The sequence below is a fragment of the Phyllobates terribilis genome, unplaced genomic scaffold (genome assembly GCF_046119375.1).
Source record: "Phyllobates terribilis strain yellow unplaced genomic scaffold, ASM4611937v1 Scaffold_5__5_contigs__length_657084704, whole genome shotgun sequence".
Lineage (NCBI taxonomy): Eukaryota > Metazoa > Chordata > Amphibia > Anura > Dendrobatidae > Phyllobates > Phyllobates terribilis.
The window spans coordinates 77398395-77417167 of record NW_027362765.1 but is presented as its reverse complement, the minus strand read 5'-3'; the positions used below and the strand labels follow the sequence as shown (position 1 = coordinate 77417167).

Below are 18773 nucleotides of genomic sequence, written 5' to 3'. Positions count from 1 at the left end.
CCTCATCCCCAATCCTGGTATGCATGGCTCCCTCATCTCCAATCCTGGTATGCATGGCTCCCTCATCCCCCATCCTGGTATGCATGGCACCCCTCATCCCTATCCTGGTATGTATGGTACCCCTCATCCGGGTATGCATGGCACCCCTCATCCCCAATCCCGGTATGCATGGCACCCCTCATCCCCAATCCTGGTATGCATGGCACTCCTCATCCCCATCCTGGTATACATTGTACCCCTCATCCCTATCCTGGTATGTATGGTACCCCTCATCCTGGTATGCATGGTTCCCCGCATTCCTATCCTGTTATGTATGGTACCCCTCATCCCTATCCTGGTATGTAAGGTACCCCTCATCCTGGTATGCATGGCACCCCATTCCTCATTCTAGTATGCATGGCACCCCTCATCCTTATCATGGTATGCATGGCAACCCATCCCTCATCCTGGTATGCATGGTGACCCGCATTCCTATCCTGGTATGCATGGTACCCCTCATCCCGATTCTGGTATGCAGCACACATCACCCCCCAATCCTGGTATGCATGGCACCCCTCACCCCCCAATCCTGGTATGCATGGTCCCCTCACCCCCCAATCCTGGTATGCATGGTCCCCTCATCCCCCAATCCTGGTATGCATGCTACCCTCATCCCCCAATCCTGGTATGCATGATACCCCTCATCCTGGTATGCATGGTCCCCCAGATCCCTATCCTGGTATGCATGGTCCCCTCACCCCCCAATCCTGGTATGCATGGTCCCCTCACCACCTAATCCTGGTATGCATGGTCCCCTCACCCCCCAATCCTGGTATGCATGCTACCCTCATCCCCCAATACTGGTATGCATGGTACCCCTCATCCTGGTATGCATGGTCCCCCAGATCCCTATCCTGGTACGCATGGTCCCCTCACCCCCCAATCCTGGTACGCATGGTCACCTCACCCCCCAATCCTGGGATGCATGGTCCCCTCACCCCCCAAACCTGGTATGTGTGGTACTCCTCATCCCACAATCCTGGTATGTGTAGCCCCCTCATTCCTTTCATACTGTACACACTGTTACGGATCCGGGTGGTGGAACCTCTGTGCTGCGGTGCAAGGAGGGGTCAGAGGGGCATGACTAAGTATCAACTCGGTCCGACCAAGGTCGCACGGCGGCTCAGTCGACTCCGTGAACCAGGGAGGAACCAAGCAGAGGGACCAGGTGCCACTCTGGGACTGACCTTGTATGAGAGCAGGTGACTCCCATGGGTCAGAAGGCAGGAACTGACCGGTACAGCGGATGAGCTTCGGCTGGCAGCCTGACGGGTGGTCCGGGTAGACAAGCAGGCTGATTAGGCAGATAGTCAGGCGAGTGTTCCGGGTAGGCAAGCTGGCGGCACAACAGATAGCTGGCTGGTGCTTCCAGGTAAGCGGGCTGGCAAGCACGGCAGGTAACAGGTGGGTGCTTCCAGGAAAGCGGGCTGGCAAGCACGGCAGGTAACAGGTGGGTGCTTCCAGGAAAGCGGGCTAGCAGGCACGACAGGTAACAGGCGGGTGCTTCCAGGAAAGCGGGCAGGCAGGCACAGCAGGTAACAGGCAGGTGCTTCCAGGTAAGCAGGCGGGCAGAGCCCATAGACAGACTGGTGGACTGGACTGTAGACAGACTGTCGGGCTGAAGAGAAGACAGGCTAGCGGACTGAGCAGAAGATCAGACTGGCGAACAGGACTGACTTGCAGAGGACATGGGGGCTGAAGCAAAGTAAGAATCACAAAGCAACAACCTTGCATAGGCACCGCCATATTGGAGGAGGTGCCTCTTATAGGGAAAGCCCTCCGGTGATTGGCCGGGGACTTTTTAGGACGGCGCGTGGCCCCTTTAAGAGGGAGGGAGCGTGCGCGCGCGCACCCTAAGCACAGAGCCAGGGAAGCTGCGTGCACCAGCAGCAGCTGCAGGGACGACGGAAGACGCTGGAGCAGGACAGCAGCGGTAAGGGGGACGGCGTCTCTGCCTGGCAGGGGGCAGAGACGCCGATGCTACAGTACCCCCCCCTTTACGCCCCCTCTTTTTCCGACCAGCAAGAAATTTTTAAAAAGAAGAGGGGCATGGATGTTCTCCCTGGGTTCCCAAGACCTCTCCTCCGGGCCAAACCCCTTCCAATCCACCAGAAAAAAGGTTTTTCCTCTTACCCTTTTGGTGGCCAAAATGTTCTCTACCTCATAGACATCCTCAGTGGAAACTGGAGCTGGAGTGGTACCTGGATCGTCAGAAAAAGAATTAAGAACAACTGGTTTGAGGAGAGATACGTGGAAGGAGTTGGGAATCCGTAAGGTGGCCGGGAGTTTTAGCTTGTAAGCCATGGGATTGATTTGCTTGAGAACCTCAAACGGACCGATGAACCGCGGACCCAACTTACACGATGGAATTTTGAGCCGAACATGTCTGGAGGAGAGCCAGACCCTGTCTCCCGGACGAAAAAGAGGCGGATCCAGACGTCTCTTATCGGCATGTCTCTTCATCTGTTCAGAGGACTGAAGAAGTGCGGATCTAGTGTTTTCTCAAATAGTAGAAAATTCGCTGACCAGAGATTCCGCGGCAGGATTGTCCACTGAAGCGGAGAGGGTAAACTAGATCCGGGGGTGTTGACCGTAGACCACAAAGAACGGGGATTTGGAAGAAGACTCACTCTCATGGTTGTTATAGGAGTACTCGGCCCAAGGTAGCAGCTCAACCCAATCATTATGGTGAGCATTGACGAAATGCCGGAGAAAGCTGGTAAGGACCTGGTTGATACGTTCCACTTGACCATTGGACTGAGGATGATAAGCAGAGGAGAAATCTAGGGTGACATCCAACAGCTTACACGTAGCTCTCCAGAAGCGCAAAGTGAACTGGACCCCGCAATCAGACACAATGTGGAGGGGTAGGGCGTGGAGACGAAAGATGTGAAGTATGAAGTCCTTAGCCAGCACACATGCGGACGGGAGACCAGGCAGAGGGATGAAGTGGGCCATTTTGGAAAACCGATCAACAACCACCCAAATGACGGTACAACCGGCAGAAACAGGGAGATCCGTAATAAAGTCCATAGCAATGTGCTGCCACAGGCCGGAAGGTACGGGTAGAGGCAGGAGACAGCCGGCGGGCAGATGCCTGGGAACGTTGTTATGGGCACAGGAGGAACAAGCCGAGACAAAATCCGCAACATCCTTGTGTAGCGAAGGCCACCAGTAATGCCGGGCGATGAGCAGAAAGGTCTTTCTCTGGCCAGCATGGCCGGCAAGTTTGGATGAATGACCCCAGAGAAGAACCTTCTTGCGATCCGGAACCGCTACAAAAGTCTTACCGGGTGGAAGACAAGACAGGTCAAACGGGGCCACGGTCATTACTCTGGAGGGGTCGATGATATGCAGAGGCTCCTCCTCTTGGTCGCAGGACAGGAATGAGTGGGATAGAGCGTCGCCTTTAACGCTCTTGTCAGCAGGGCGGTAATGTAGAGGAAAGCAGAATCGGGCAAAGAACAGAGACCACCAGGCCTGACGTGGATTGAGTCTCTGGACGTTTTGTAGATAGGCCAGGTTTTTGTGATCTGTGTAGATGATCACCGGGTGCAGAGCCCTTTCCAGCAGGTAGCGCCACTCCTCCAGTGCCAATTTGATGGCAAGCAGCTCACCATCTCCTATGGAGTAGTTGCGCTCAGACTAGGAGAAGAGCTTGGAAAAAATCCGCAGGTTACCATTCTCCCGGACGGGGATTTCTGGGTGAGCACCGCTCCGGCTCCGGAGGAGGAAGCATTAACCTCCACGAAGAACTGCTTGTTGCAATCCGGGCGGTGCAGCACAGGGGCGGAGGAGAAAGCTTGTTTTAGGGAGACGAAGGCCTCTTCCGCTTCGGAAGTCCATTCCTTGGGATTTGCTCCCTTATGGGTGAGCGCGGAGATGGGAGCGGTCTGGGAGGAGAAATGAGGAATGAAGAGGCGGTAATAATTTGTGAAGCCCAGGAATCGCTGAATCGCCTTCAACCCCTCCGGTTGGGGCCATTTTAAGACGGCAGAAACCTTCTCGGGATCCATCCGAAGACCAGTCTCGGAGATAATATATCATAGGAACGGAGGGGAAGTCTGCTCTAAGAGACATTTTTCTAATTTTGCGTAGAGACGATTCTGCCGGAGCCTAAGCAGAACCTGACGAACATTCCTCTGGTGTGAGGGCAGATCCAGAGAGAAGATCAAGATATCGTCCAGGTACACCACTACGCAAGAATACAAGAGGTCACGGAAAATGTCGTTAACTAGCTCCTGGAAGATGGCTGGGGCATTACAGAGACCAAAGGGCATCATAGTGACCGTCCCGAGTGTTGAATGCCGTCTTCCACTCGTCTCCCTGGCGGATCCGGACCAAATTGTACGCCCCACGTAGATCAAGCTTGGTGAAGACCCTCGCGCCTTTAAGGCGGTCGAACAGCTCCGAGATGAGAGGCAGTTGGTACTTATTTTTTATGGTAATTTGGTTAAGCCCCCTGTCATTGATACACGGCAGTAGCGAGCCTTCTTTCTTTTTAACGAAGAAGAATCCTGCTCCAGCCGGGGAAGTAGATTTCTGAATGAATCCCCTAGCAAGATTCTCCTCGATGTACTCAGACAATGCCCGGGTTTCAGCAAGCGACAAGGGGTAGATACGCCCGCGGGGAGGCGAAGCGCCAGGTACCAGGTCGATGGGGAAATCATACGGCCTATGAGGTGGTAGTGTCTCAGCTTCTTTCTTGTCGAAGACGTCCGCATAGGACCAGTAAGGTGCCGGCAGACCGGGTAGATTAGCCGGAGTAGATGAAGGTCGAGCCGGGCAAACCGGAACCAGGCAGGTCTCATGGCAATCCTGCCCCCAAAGGAGCACCTCACCGGATTGCCAATTCAGAACGGGTTCATGTTTCTGTAGCCAGGGTAGACCTAGCAAAAGGGAGTGAGAGAGTCCGGATAGCACATGGAAGGAGATCCTCTCTGAGTGCAGCATTCCCACCTGAAGGGTTACAGGCTCTGTGACAAGCAAGATGGTCACCAGGAGGAGTCTTCCATCCACGGAAGAGATTTCCAATGGTTCAGCCAGACTTTTGGTGGGAATCTGATACTTCTCCACAAGGAACTAAGAAATGAGATTCCCAGCGGCTCCAGAATCCAGGTGGGCGGTTTCAAAGAAGCGGGTCTCTACACAAGAAATAGAAATGGATAGAGTCAAGGACGGAGAGGATTTACTCTTGCCTAGGACGACCTCTCTGAGCTGTCCTAGACACTGGAGTTTCTCGGCTTCACCAGACAGGAACGGATCAGATGCTCCTTACTACCACAGTAGAAACAGCTCCCCTCAGCTCGGCGTGTTTCTTGGCGAGATTTGACCATCTTGGTCTGGTCGATCTGCATGGGTTCAGGGGAGCGTGCCCGGGGAGTTGCTGGTTGGGAAGCAGGTTTCTGGAAAAAAGGATCAAGACAAGGAAATCTTCTCTCCCGGGTAGTCTCCTTAGCTCATTCCAGGAAACGGATGTCAATCCGGGTAGCTAGTGACACCAGGTCATCCAGGGTGGTAGGAATGTCCCGGCCGGCTAGCTCGTCCTTGATCCGTCCGGACAGACCCTCCCAGAAGGTGGACACCAGGGCCTCGTTAAGCCAGGCAAGCTCAGATGTGGGGATAAGGAACTGTATGGCATACTGGCCCACGGTGAGACTCCCTTGGCGGAGACGGAGCAATGAGGAGGCAGTAGAAGTCCTTCGTCCGGGCTCATCGAAGACCTTCCGTAAGGCAGTGAGGAAAGCCGGAAGATCGGACACCAGGGGATCACCTCTCTCCCATAAAGGGTTTAGCCATGCCAATGCTTCCCCGGTGATGTGAGGCATGATGAACGCCACCTTGGCCCGGTCGGAGGGAAACTGATGTGCCAGGAGTTCAAAGTGCAGTGTGCACTGGTTCAGAAAACCCCGACATAAGACGGGGTCACCCCAAAATGAGGAGGCGCAGAGAGCCGGGGTCCAGAGCTGGATGCCATGGCACCAGTAGGCAGAGGCACCACCGGAGCGGGTGCCGCTAGGCTCGAGGTGGACCCAGGTGGGACGGACAGCGTGTCCAGGCGGGAGTTGACAGACCGCAGGTAGGTCAGGATGGTTTCCTGTTGGGATCTCTGATGAGAAACCTCCTGGTACAGGTCAGCAAGCGAAGGAGCCTGGGAGCCACCGGGTTCCATGGCTCGTGCAAACTGTTACGGATCTGGGTGGTGGAACCTCTGTGCTGCGGTGCAAGGAGGGGCCAGAGGGGCATGACTAAGTATCAACTCGGTCCGACCAAGGTCGCACGGCGGCTCAGTCGACTCCGTGAACCAGGGAGGAACCGAGCAGAGGGACCAGGTGCCACTCTGGGACCGACCTTGTGAGAGCAGGTGACTCCCACGGGTCAGAAGGCAGGAACTGACCGGTACAACGGATGAGCTTCGGCTGGCAGCCTGACGGGTGGTCCGGGTAGACAAGCAGGCTGATTAGGCAGATAGTCAGGCGAGTGTTCCAGGTAGGCAAGCTGGCGGCACAACAGATAGCTGGCTGGTGCTTCCAGGTAAGCGGGCTGGCAAGCACGGCAGGTAACAGGTGGGTGCTTCCAGGAAAGCGGGCTGGCAAGCACGGCAGGTAACAGGTGGGTGCTTCCAGGAAAGCGGGCTAGCAGGCACGACAGGTAACAGGCGGGTGCTTCCAGGAAAGCGGGCAGGCAGGCACGGCAGGTAACAGGCAGGTGCTTCCAGGTAAGCAGGCGGGCAGAGTCCATAGACAGACTGGCGGACTGGACTGTAGACAGACTGTCGGGCTGAAGAGAAGACAGGCTAGCGGACTGAGCAGAAGATCCATATTGGAGGAGGTGCCTCTTATAGGGAAAGCCCTCCGGTGATTGGCCAGGGACTTTTTTAGAGCGGCGCACGTGGCCCCTTTAAGAGGGAGGGAGCGTGCGCGCGCCCTAAGCACAGAGCCAGGGAAGCTGCATGCACCAGCAGCAGCTGTAGGGAGGCCGGAAGACGCTGGAGCAGGACCGCGGCGGTAAGGGGGACGGCGACTCTGCGGTGTCCTGTTCTGCCGAAGGCCAGGTGAGGAGTGTGGCACCGGAGCACTGCGCTGTCCAGCGCCATTTTGCTGAAGACACAATGCAAATGTGTCTTCAGTAAAATGGCGCCGGATAGCGCTATGCGCATGCGCCGATCCAACGCCTTCACTCCGCCCCCGGTCTCCGGCGAAGAGAGGCGCAGCGGTAACGCTCCTCCCGGTCTGGTAAGTATGTAAGTATGGCGCCGGAGATCGCGGTATGCGTTCAGTGTCTACGTATACCGCGATCTCCGGCGCCATACTCACTCGTCTTACCTGTAACGGCTGGATGCCTGCTTCTGTCTGGAGCCAGACTGCGCGTCAAACATGCGCAGTCTATCGAGGCTTCAGACAGAGATAAGTATCCCCGGTTATATTATAGATGCTTAAAACATATAACTCTGCCCTTCACCTCTCCAAACAAACCTATTTTAACAATCATCTCACGATCCAATAATCCTAAACGCCTCTATGACACCTTTCATTCTCTACTTAATCAAACAGCATAGAACCCGACCACTGACCTCAGCACTGACGATCTGGACAATTATTTCAAAGAAAAGATTGACTATATCCGACAGGAAATTTTCTCCCAATCCCCAAATGTTATGCATGCTCCTCCCTCCCACATTGCATCTTGCTCACTTTCTGACTTCGAACCAGTCACGGAAGCAGAAGTGACCAGGCTCCTTGCATCTTCTCACCGTACCACCTGCACCAGAGACCCTATTTCCTTCCATCTCCTTCAGTCCCTTTCTCCAACGGTCACCACTCACCTAACTAAAATATTCAACCTCTCTCTCTCATCTGGCATTTTTCCCTCCTCTTTTAAACACGCCAGCATACATCCTTTAATTAAAAAAACATCCCTCGACCAGAACTGTGCTGCTAAATACAGACCTGTTTCCAATCTTCCCTTTATCTCTAAACTCCTGGAACGCCTGGTCCACTCCTGTCTAATCCTCTATTTATCTGATAACTCTCTTCTTGACCCATTAAAATATGATTTCCGCTCTTTACATTCTACTGAAACTTCACTCACTAAAGTCTCTAATGATCTACTAACAGACAAATCTAATGGTCACTACTCCCTGCTGATTCTCCTTGATCTCTCTGCAGTGTTCGACACTATGGATCACTTGCTCCTCCTCATGATGCTCCACTCTAATGGCCTCAAAGACACTGGTCTCTCTTGGTTCTCCTCCTACCTCTCTGATCGCTCCTTCACTGTGTCTTTTGTTGGCTCCTCTTCCTCTCCCTTTCCCCTTACTGTCGTGGTTCCTCAAGGATTAGTCCTAGGCCCCCTTCTTTTCTCCTTATACACCGCTCCTATTGGATAAACAATCAGCAGATTCGGTTTTCAGTACCATCTCAATGCTGATGACACTCGATTATACACCTCTTCTCCGGACAACACCCCTGCATTATTACAAAATATCAGTGATTGTCTTTAAAGAATTTGGAGTAAAATTGTTTAGAATGTTGGGATATGAAAATATATATATTTTTTTCACATTGATATGTTGTATTAGTCACAAATTTTTCATTTTCACAAGAGTAGCAGAAGATATTGGAGGCCAAAATTTCTCCAGAAGGAGGCAATTCCCATTTTGTGGCCAGAAACTATTGTTTGTGCACTCAGTATGTTTCAGAAGGAAGGTATCACTATTTGGGTTTAGGAGTGCAAATTTGGCTGGAATAATTTCCAGGTGCCAGAACAGCAGAAAAACTCCAAAAGTGACCACATTTGAGAAACAACGTTCCTCAAGTAATTGATCTAGAGGTCAGAGGAGCATTTTGAACCCAGATTTCTTCATGAAAAATATATAATGCTGGGTCATGGAAACAAAAAATTTGTGTTTTTTTTCACCAAAATGTTGTTTAATGTCCAAATTTTCAATTTTATAAAAGGGTAAAAATGGACCCCACAAATTTCTCCCAAACCCTGAGGTAAAAAAAAACCTATTGTTTGTGCACATGACAGGACTCGAATGTAAAGATTCACTATTTTGCTTTTGGATCACAAATTTGGCAGTCATAGGTTGAGGGTGCCAACTGCAAAGCCCCAAGGTGTGTGAACAGAAGACAACTCTCAAAGGTGACCCAATTTCTGAAATTATACCCATCAGGGAATTCTTCTTAAGGGTGTAATGGGTATTTTTATCCCACAGCTATTTCACTGATTTCTTTACCACTTGTGAAAATGATATATTACATCTGTTACAATAATAAGTAGTGTCAAGACCTCCCTCGCTTAAACTGGTATGAATAGGGAGGTATCCACTAGAAGACCGCTTAGTCTGTCTAAAAAGATTACAATTCCCCAATGTTATCTCACGCTCATGAATAACTATCCCACCGGCAAGCATGCAGATGAGTTGGTTTTCTCCTGTCAGATAACTGCTCATCCATCCAAATTCCACTGCTACCCTCCATTACTCTCACCTTTTTTGAGGTGCACTGTGTGCGCATCTACTCCACCTCCATCCTTCAACTGGCTGTTATTTACCGCCCCACATGGCCAGCCACCACCTTCTTCGACCACTTCACCATCTGGCTACCTCACTTCCTTTCCAGTGACATCCCCACTATCATATACAGGTAGGGTGACTTCAACATCCCCATTGACACTTCACACTCAGCAGTCTCTAAGCTTCTAGCTCTCACTTCCTCCTTTTGCCTTGCTCAATGGTCATCCGCAGCCACTCACAAAGATGGCCACACCGTACCTCATCTTCACCCGCCTCTGTTCCCTATCTAACCTCTCCAACTCACCTCTCTCTCTGTCTGACCACAACCGACTTACATTCTCTTCCCTCTCCTCTCCAGGTACACAATCCCAAGTCCACAAACTTGAACCCCCCCCACAGAAATCTCAAACACCTCGACCTACACTCACTCTCTGAATCTCTTCTTCCTCTTACAACCATAAGTTCCTTACATAATGCAGATGTTGCTGCCACTTTATATAACACCACAACAGCTGCAGCTCTTGAATCAGTTGTCCCCTCCCACATACCAAAGCTCACAGAATCAACAGGCAACCCTGGCACACTAGCCTGACTAAAGAACTGAGATGGGCTTCCAGGGTTGCTGAGCGGAGATGGAAAAGGTCCCGCTTCAATGAGCACTTCATTGCATTCAAACCCCACTTTCAAGTCCCACTCACTGAAGCACAACAAACCTACTTCACAGCTCTCATATCTTCCCTGTCTCACAACCCTAAACAGCTATTCAACACTTTCAATTCTTTCAACACTTTCAATTCTCTCCTCTGTCCCCCAGCACCTCCTCCCTCTTCTCACATCTCAGCGGAAGACTTTGCCTCATTCTTCAAGCAGCAGATTGACAGCATCAGGCAAAGCTTTGGCCTACAGTCTCCACAGCCCCTCCTCATAACTACTCAAGCCTCCTCCTTCAAAATCAGCTTCTCCACCATTATGGAAGATCAGCTTCCTCTTAACTACTCAAGCCTCCTCCTTCAAAATCAGCTTCTCCACCATTATGGAAGATCAGCTTCCTCTTTACTCTTCAAATCACACCTCACCACCTGTGAACTTGACCCAATCCCATCCCACCTCATCCCAAACCTTACCATAGTCTTCATCCCAACCCTAACCCACCTCTTCAACCTGTCACTAACAACTGGTGTCTTACCCTCATGCTTCAAACATGCCTCGATCACACCCATCCTCAAAAAGCCCTCCCTTGACCCATCCTTTCTGTCTAGTTATCGCCCCATATCACTAATTGAAGGAAGAAAAGAGATACCATAGTGATGCCCACACCTGGAATGTATTCCTATAAAAACATATATTTTTATTAACAACTACTCTTAAAATCAATAAAACCCAATACAGAGAAACACAATACAAAAAAGTCCCATACAATAAATATAAATGTGGGCAACAACTTTGGTTAGTATACAGACATAATGTGCGCTCAAATACTAATCTTAGCCAGAGTATATACACAAGTGCTTACCAAAATATACTTGTAATCAGGGCCGCCATCAGGGCATTACTGCTCTTACAGACGTATGGGGCCCGGTGAGCAGAGAGGGCCCGGTCGGAGCCCCGTTCTTCTGCTCGCAGGGCAGCATTCTTCCGGTTCAGTGAACTTGCGTCCTCGGAAGCTTCTCACATTGCAATAGTTAACAGCCACTGGCCAATCACTGTGATAGGCTGGCGGCTGATGTCTGCGCACACGTAGCTGACGTATGACGTCACCGCCATGCACCAGTGATCATGCTTCTGGCGATAGCAGAGCAGGACACCTCGGGAGCACCGTAAGGTAAGAAGAGACTTTTTTTTTTAAAGCCGCACGAAGACAGGATGGGGAACATTGGGGGCAGCTGCAAAAAATATGGGGGCTGGATGAAAACAGGGGGGACATTGGGGGCAGAAAACATGATGGCATGATGAAAACAGGGGGGCATTTGGGGCAGAAAACATGAGGGCATGATGAAAACAGGGGTGATATTTGGGGCAGAAAACATGGGGGCAGGATGAAAACATGGGAAACATTGGGGGCAGGATGAAAACATGGGGGACATTGGGGGCAGGATGAAACCATGGGGGCAGAATGGGAGACATGGGGGGCTGAATGAAAACATGGGGGGCACAATGGAGACATGGGGGGCAGAATGGAGAGATGTGGGGGCATAATGGAGAGACATGGGGGGGCAGAATGAAAACATGGGGGCAGAATGTGAGACATTGGGGCAGAATGTGAGATATTGGGGGCAGAATGTGATACATTGGGGCAGAATGTGAGACATTGGGGCAGGATGCGAACATGGGGGGCAGAATGGGAGACATTGGGGCAGAATGAAAACATGGGGGCAGAATGGGAGACATTGGGGGCAGGATGGAGACACGGGGGCAGGATAGAGACATGGGGGGCAGGATGCAGACATGAGGGGCTGGATGGAGGGACATGGGGGCAGGATATGGGACACTATTACTGTGGGGGCTAATTAAAAGATATTATTACTGCTGTGATGTATGTTATTTTTGGGGGTTAGAAGTGGGAATGTGTTCTGTAAGTTGCTCTATATAACTTTATTATTTTATGCAGAGACAAGTCCTGGCTGGAAGAAGTGATGGCGGTCTGCGCTGGATGAAGAGGAAAAGTGAAGATGAAAAACTTCAACTAGAGACGTCAGTGAATCAATGTGTTATCTGTGCACATACACTGTATACTATGTACAGAGATCATGTGTATAATGGTATTTATGGTAATATTAGTATTCTGTTTTTTTATTAATGATCAGTATTGTAGTATTCGGTTACTATGTGGTGGAAATATGTGATCTGGTCATAGTGTAGCGGTATTTGTCCCTTGCATGTGATATTATTCGGGCACTATGTGGTGGTAATATGTGGTCTGGTCATGGTGTAGCGATTTTTGTTCCTTGTATGTGTTATTATTCAGTCACTATGTGGTGGTAATATGTGATCTGGTCATGGTGTAGCGGTATTTGTCCCTTGTATGTGGTATTATTCGATCACTATATAGTGGTAATATGTGATATGGTCATAGTATGGCGGTATTTATCCCTTGTATGTGGTATTATTGGTCATTTTAAAAAATGTATGTGACATTCCCATAAATAAAAATATACCTAAAAGAGTATTGGGTATTATAAGAAATGTTTAATAGGTCAGAGTAGAGTAGGGTCTGGCCAGAAGAGTCTCCTTGTCATGGTGGCGGCTTAAAAAAATCTGTTGGCCAAAACAAAAGCTGCTGGCTATATATGTGATCTGGTGTTCAATGGGATCTGTTAATGTGTGATTGGTGAAGACATGGTGCAGAAAGTATTTTTTCCAAGAGGGAACGGCGGAGCTGGGGTGGAGCCTGGGCGGAGTCTTAAGGGGGCCCGAAAATTTTGCCAGTATGGGGTCCCGAAATTCCTAGTGGCAGCCCTGCATGTAATAAACAAATAGCGTATAATACCCGCACAGAGAATCTATAGATCTATATTGTACCATCAAGATATGCATGCAAATGAATGAGGTAACGCTCTACTGCCTAACATCAGGTAGAGTATACACTATTTATCATGAATGATAGATCTCCAGAAAAGAAAAAGCTAAAGATATCAGCCATGCAAGACCAAAGATGGGGTAGAACTCAGACACCCCACGTGTATCGTTGTGGTACATAGCTTCTTCAGGGAAAGTGTTTGAGAGAAAAGAGTGAATACAGAGTATATATACCCATATAATTAGCGGTAATTCGTTACCAGTGACTGTGATGACGTTCAGGAGGACGGAGGGATGTGCACGCCATGAAAGCCTTCTGCTGGAGAGGGTAGGAACCGTGCGCCATGATGGTCATCAGCACATGCACACTGGCACTCGGATATGATCTCACCAACATCCCTAGTTACGTACCTCGCAACAATGGTGAGGTCACTTCCGGATATTGATGTGCCTGCGCCAGATTGCATTACGACGCTTGTCGCCTTGTTGTGCACACCAAGATCTCCTTTTGTTGGTGAGATCATATCCGGGTGCCGGAGCGTATGTACCAGCACCCATCTTGACGCTCGGTTACTACACTCACCAGCAGAAGGCCAACAGCACCATTCCACTGAAACTGCCCTGACTAAAGACACCACTGAACTACTAACTGCCAAATCCAAGCGACACTACTCTGTCTTCCTCTTCCTGGACCTGTAATCTGCCTTCGACACAGTGGACCATTGCCTCTTACTACAGATTCTCTCATCTCTTGGCATCACAGACCTGGCACTATTTTGAATCTCCTCATACCTAACAGAATCATAGAATCATAGAATCATAGAATCATAGAATGGTAGAGTTGGAAGGGACCTCCTGGGTCATCTGGTCCAACCCCCTGCTCAAAGCAGGATTCACTAGATCATCTCAGACAGATGTCTGTCCAGCCTCTGTTTGAAGACGTCCATTGAAGGGGAACTCACCACCTCTCGTGGCAGCCTGTTCCACTCATTAATCACCCTAATCACCCTAATCACTCTAATCACTCTATTAATCACCCTAATTAATTAATTAATCACCCTAATCACTCATTAATCACCCTAATCAGATCAGATATTCACCGTCTCCCACTCACACACCACCCCCTCATCTTGGCCCCTATCTGTCGGTGTCCCCCAAGGTTCAGTACTAGGACCCCTGCTCTTCTCCATCTAAACTTTTGGCATGGGAAAGCTCATAGAGTCTCACGGCTTTCAGTATCACCTCTATGCTGATGACACACAGACCTACCTCTCTGGATCTGATATCACCTCCTTACTAACCAAAATCCAATAATATCTGTCCACTATTTCATCTTTCTTCTCTGCTAGTTTTCTAAAACTTAACATGGATAAAACTGAATTCATCATCTTTCCACCATCTCACTCAACTCTCCCATCTGACCTATCCATCAAAGTCAATGGCTTCCCACTCTCCCCAGTCCCGCAAGCTCGCTGCCTTGAGGTAACCCTGGATTCTAATCTCTCCTTCAAACCACATAGCTAAGCCCTTTCCACGTTCTGCCGACTCCAACATTAGTTGGACGCCATCATCATCTTCCGCCTCGACTACTGCAACCTCCTGCTTTGTGGCCTCCCCTCTAACACTCTCACATCCCTTCAAACTACCCTAAACTCTGCTGCTCAACTAATCCACTTATCCCCATTCTATTCCCCGGCCCCTCCTCTCTGTCAATCCCTTCACTGGCTCCCCATTGCCCAGAGACTCCAGTTCAAAACCCTAACTTTGGCATACAAAGCCATCCAAAACCTGTCGCCTCCATACATCTGTGACATAGTTTCCCAGTACTTACCTGCACGCAACCTCCGATCCTCACAAGATTTCCTTCTCTACTCCCCTCTTATCTCCCACAATCGCATACAAGATTTCTCCCATGCATCTCCCCTACTCTGGAACTCTACCCCAACATATCAGACTCTCGCCTACCGTGGAAACCTTCAAAAGGAACCTGAAGACCTACCTCTTTCGACAAGCGTACTACCTGCAGTAACCCTCGCTCCACCATACCGCTACATGACCATCTCTAGCCTCACCTACTGTATCCTCATCTATCCGTTGTAGATTGTGAGCCCTCGCGAGCAGGGTCCTCTCTCCTATACCAGATGGTGATTCATTTTTGTTCAAAATTATTGCATTTGTTGTTTGCTATGTGTACCACACTACACATGTAAAGCGCCAAGGAATAAATGGCGCTATAATAATAAATAATAATAATTATACTATTTGTACACAGGTCAATTGATGCCACTTTTCCTGGTGTCTGCCCCTAATTTGAGGGCAGCTTTTGGGCCTCCCTGAAGGTGTTGACTATGCGATTGGTTGTGCATCCCATTGAATTCAATGGAGTTCGGATATGTTCTTCGAACCATTCGGCGAACATCGGGCCGATCGCCGATCAGAACGAACCGAATCTTGAAAAAGGTTTGCTCTACTCTACTCAACACCTCCCTTGGCAGCCTTTTCCACTAGTTAATCACCCTCACTGTCAAAAAAAAAATTTCTAATCTGAATTTTCTCCATTCAGTTTCATCCCATTACTTCTAGTCTTTCTATGTGCAATGAGAATAAAGCTGATCCCTCTACAGTGTGACAGCCCTTGAGATATTTGTAGACAGCTATTAAATCTCCTCTCAGTCTTCTCTTTCGCAAGCTAAACATTCCCAAATCCTCTAACCGTTCCTCATAGGACATTATTTGCAGACAGGTCACCATTCTGGTCGCTCTTCTCTGAACTCCAGTTTCTTCGTGTCTTTTTTAAAATGTGGTGCCCAGAACTGGACAAAGTATTCCAGATGAGGTCTGACCAAAGAGGAGTAGCAGGGGATAATTACTTCACGTGATGTAGACTGTATGATTCTGTTAATGCAACCCAGAATTGTGTTTGCCTTTTTTGCTGTTGCATCACACTGTTGACACATGTGCAGTCTGTGATCTATTAGTATACCCAAGTGTTTTTCACATGTGCTGTTGCTTAGCCCTATTCCTCCCAATTTGTATATGCTTTTTTCATTTTTCTTGCCCAAATGTAGGACTTTGCATTTCTCTCTGGTAAAAAAACATTCGGTTAGTTGCTGCTCACAGTTCCAGTTTGTTTAAATCTTTTTGAATCCTCTCTCTTTTCTCTAGTATTAGCTATCCCTCCTAGCTTTGTGTCATCAGCAAATTTAATCAGTTTACCCTCAATTCCTTCATTTAAATCATTGATAAAGATGTTGAACAACACAGGGCCCAGGACAGAGCCATGTGGTACAACCACTTGATATATTCTTCCAACTGGATGTGCAACCATTTGACCACTCATTGAGTCTGATCATTTATGAATCCACCTGTCCATTCTATAGTTGGTCATTTTTTTCAATAAGGATAGTATGAGATACTTTGTCAAGTACTTTGCTGAAGTCAAGATTTACTATATCCACCTCATTTCCCTGATCCACCCAGTCAGTGATTCTGTCATAGAAGGAAATTAAGTTAGTCTGACATGACTGATTAGTTAAAAACCCTTGCTGGCTCTGGTGAATCATTTCATTCTCATAAATGTACTAGCATACATGTTGTTTAATAATTTGTTCAAAGATCTTTCCCGGTATAGAAGTAAGGCTCACAGGGCGATAGTTCCCTGGGTCCACATTCTTCCCCTTTTTGAAGATAGAGACAATATTCGCTCTTCTCCAGTCCTCTGGGACTTCTCCTGTTCTCCAAGAATTTTCAAAAATTATGGAGAGTGGTTCAATAATTTCCTATGCTATCTCCTTCAGTACCCTAGGATTTAATTCATCTGGACCTGGATACTTCAATTAATTTATGTTAGCTAAATATTCCCTCACTATCTCTCTGTTTATTGATAGTGTGGATTCTTCTATTCCTTCAAAAGTACAGTGAAGATCAGTTGATGTTACATTTACTTTCTGAGAGAAAACAGATGCAAGAGGGGGTGATTTGAACTTTTTTTTAAACTTTTTACAACCCATCAGTGGCCCCTGCAATCATTTCACTGATGCGCCAATGGGAGTGTGGAATGACGAGAGCCTTCTGACATGTGTTAAATCCCGCTGTCAGAGATTGACAGCCAGATCTAACAAACTGTTTAAAACTCTAACCTTGGCATACAAAGCCATCCACAACCTACATGCAATCTACGATCCTCACAAGATCTCCTTCTCTACCTACCTCTTATTTCTTCTTCCCACAATCACATACAAGATTTCTCCCGTACCTCCCCCTACTCTGGAACTCTCTACCCAAACACATCAGACTCTCGCCTACCGTGGAAACCTTCAAAAGGAGCCTGAAGACCCACCTCTTCCGACAAGCCTACAATCTGCAGTTATCCTCGTTTCACCATACCACTGCATGACCAGCTCTACCCCGACCTACTGTTTACTCACCAATCCCTTGTAGATTGTGAGCCCTCACAGGCAGGGTCCTCTCTCTTACTGTACCTGTCACTGACTCATTTTTGTTCAAGATTATTGTACTTATTTTTTGCTATATATACCCCTTTTCACATGTAAAGCACTATGGAATAAATGAAGCTATAATAATAAATAGTTATAATAACTTCCCTCACTAAGGTTCGGTTCAGGAGCTATCACTCTTCTCCCTCCTTAATTTTATCTAAGGTTTTATGAGAGACAGCATCCTTCATTTTATCTGAGGTACACCGAGAAAGAGAGATGCCTGCATTTTATTTGTAAGAGGTTAAAGTGTCTTGTTACAAGTAATGGAGAATCTCCACATACCTCCGCCTGCAGAGCTGCACACAAAATATATGGTTGTTCTGTGCTTACAAGACCTGTGATGATGTCACAGTCATGTGATCAGTCACATGGAGGGGAGGAGTCAGGGGTCACATGATCAGGTGCCACAGTCAATACAAAGTGTTAACTGTGCGAGTCCTTTACAGTAATATCTGGAGTGAATTTACTACATGGAAACTCCTTTTTATATAACAGCCTTCAGCTCGATCTTGAGCCATGGCGACTTGATGGATGAATGCTCTATAGGAAAATCAATAGGTCCAACAGGGTATTCTTTGCTATTATCTTGATGGTATTAAGCCATTGGGTTGCTGGTCTTCCTCTTCGCCTTGTTCCTTCTATTCTCCCAACCATGATGTCCTTCTCCAGTGATTGCTCTCTTTGTATGATGTGTCCAAAGTAGGCAAGTTGTAGCTTGGTGATTCTTGCCTTGAGAGACATGTCTGGCTTGATATGTTCCAAAACTGATTTGTTTGTACTTCTTGCCATACATGGTATTGATAATATTCTTCTTCAGCACCACATTTCGAAGACTTTGATTCTTCTTAAGTCTTGTTTCTTTATTGTTTAGTTTTCGTATCCATATGTTAATAAATAAATGATGAGACTATGTACAAGCCATGTTTTCGTCACCAGTGACATGCTGTGTCGCCGTGTTCCATTTAGTCTGTTGCTTCTTGATCGATGTAAAGGTTCCAAATTTTCTGGTGATCAACACAGTCGAAGGCTTTGCTGCAGTCGATTAAGTAAAAATAGATCTCCTTGTTGTATTCTTTGGCCTTTTCCATTATCCATCTAATGTTAGCTATTACATCTATTGCTCCTCTGCCTTTTCTGAATCCTGCTTGTTCCTCTGTCAGCTCTTTGTCAAAGTATGCCTCTAGCTGTCTTTGTATTCA

At 48.3% G+C, this 18773-nt stretch overlaps 1 protein-coding gene across 1 annotated transcript in view; it reads right to left on the bottom strand.

The window, feature by feature from the left end:
• LOC141272086 (uncharacterized) overlaps positions 1-17924 on the bottom strand; it is a 61941-nt gene extending 44017 nt beyond the window's left edge. The window contains exon 1 of the mRNA XM_073682392.1: positions 17857-17924. The gene's annotated coding sequence lies outside the window, so the exon portion shown is untranslated. The remainder of the gene's footprint in view (positions 1-17856) is intronic.
• Between the last annotated feature and the right edge of the window lie 849 nt (positions 17925-18773).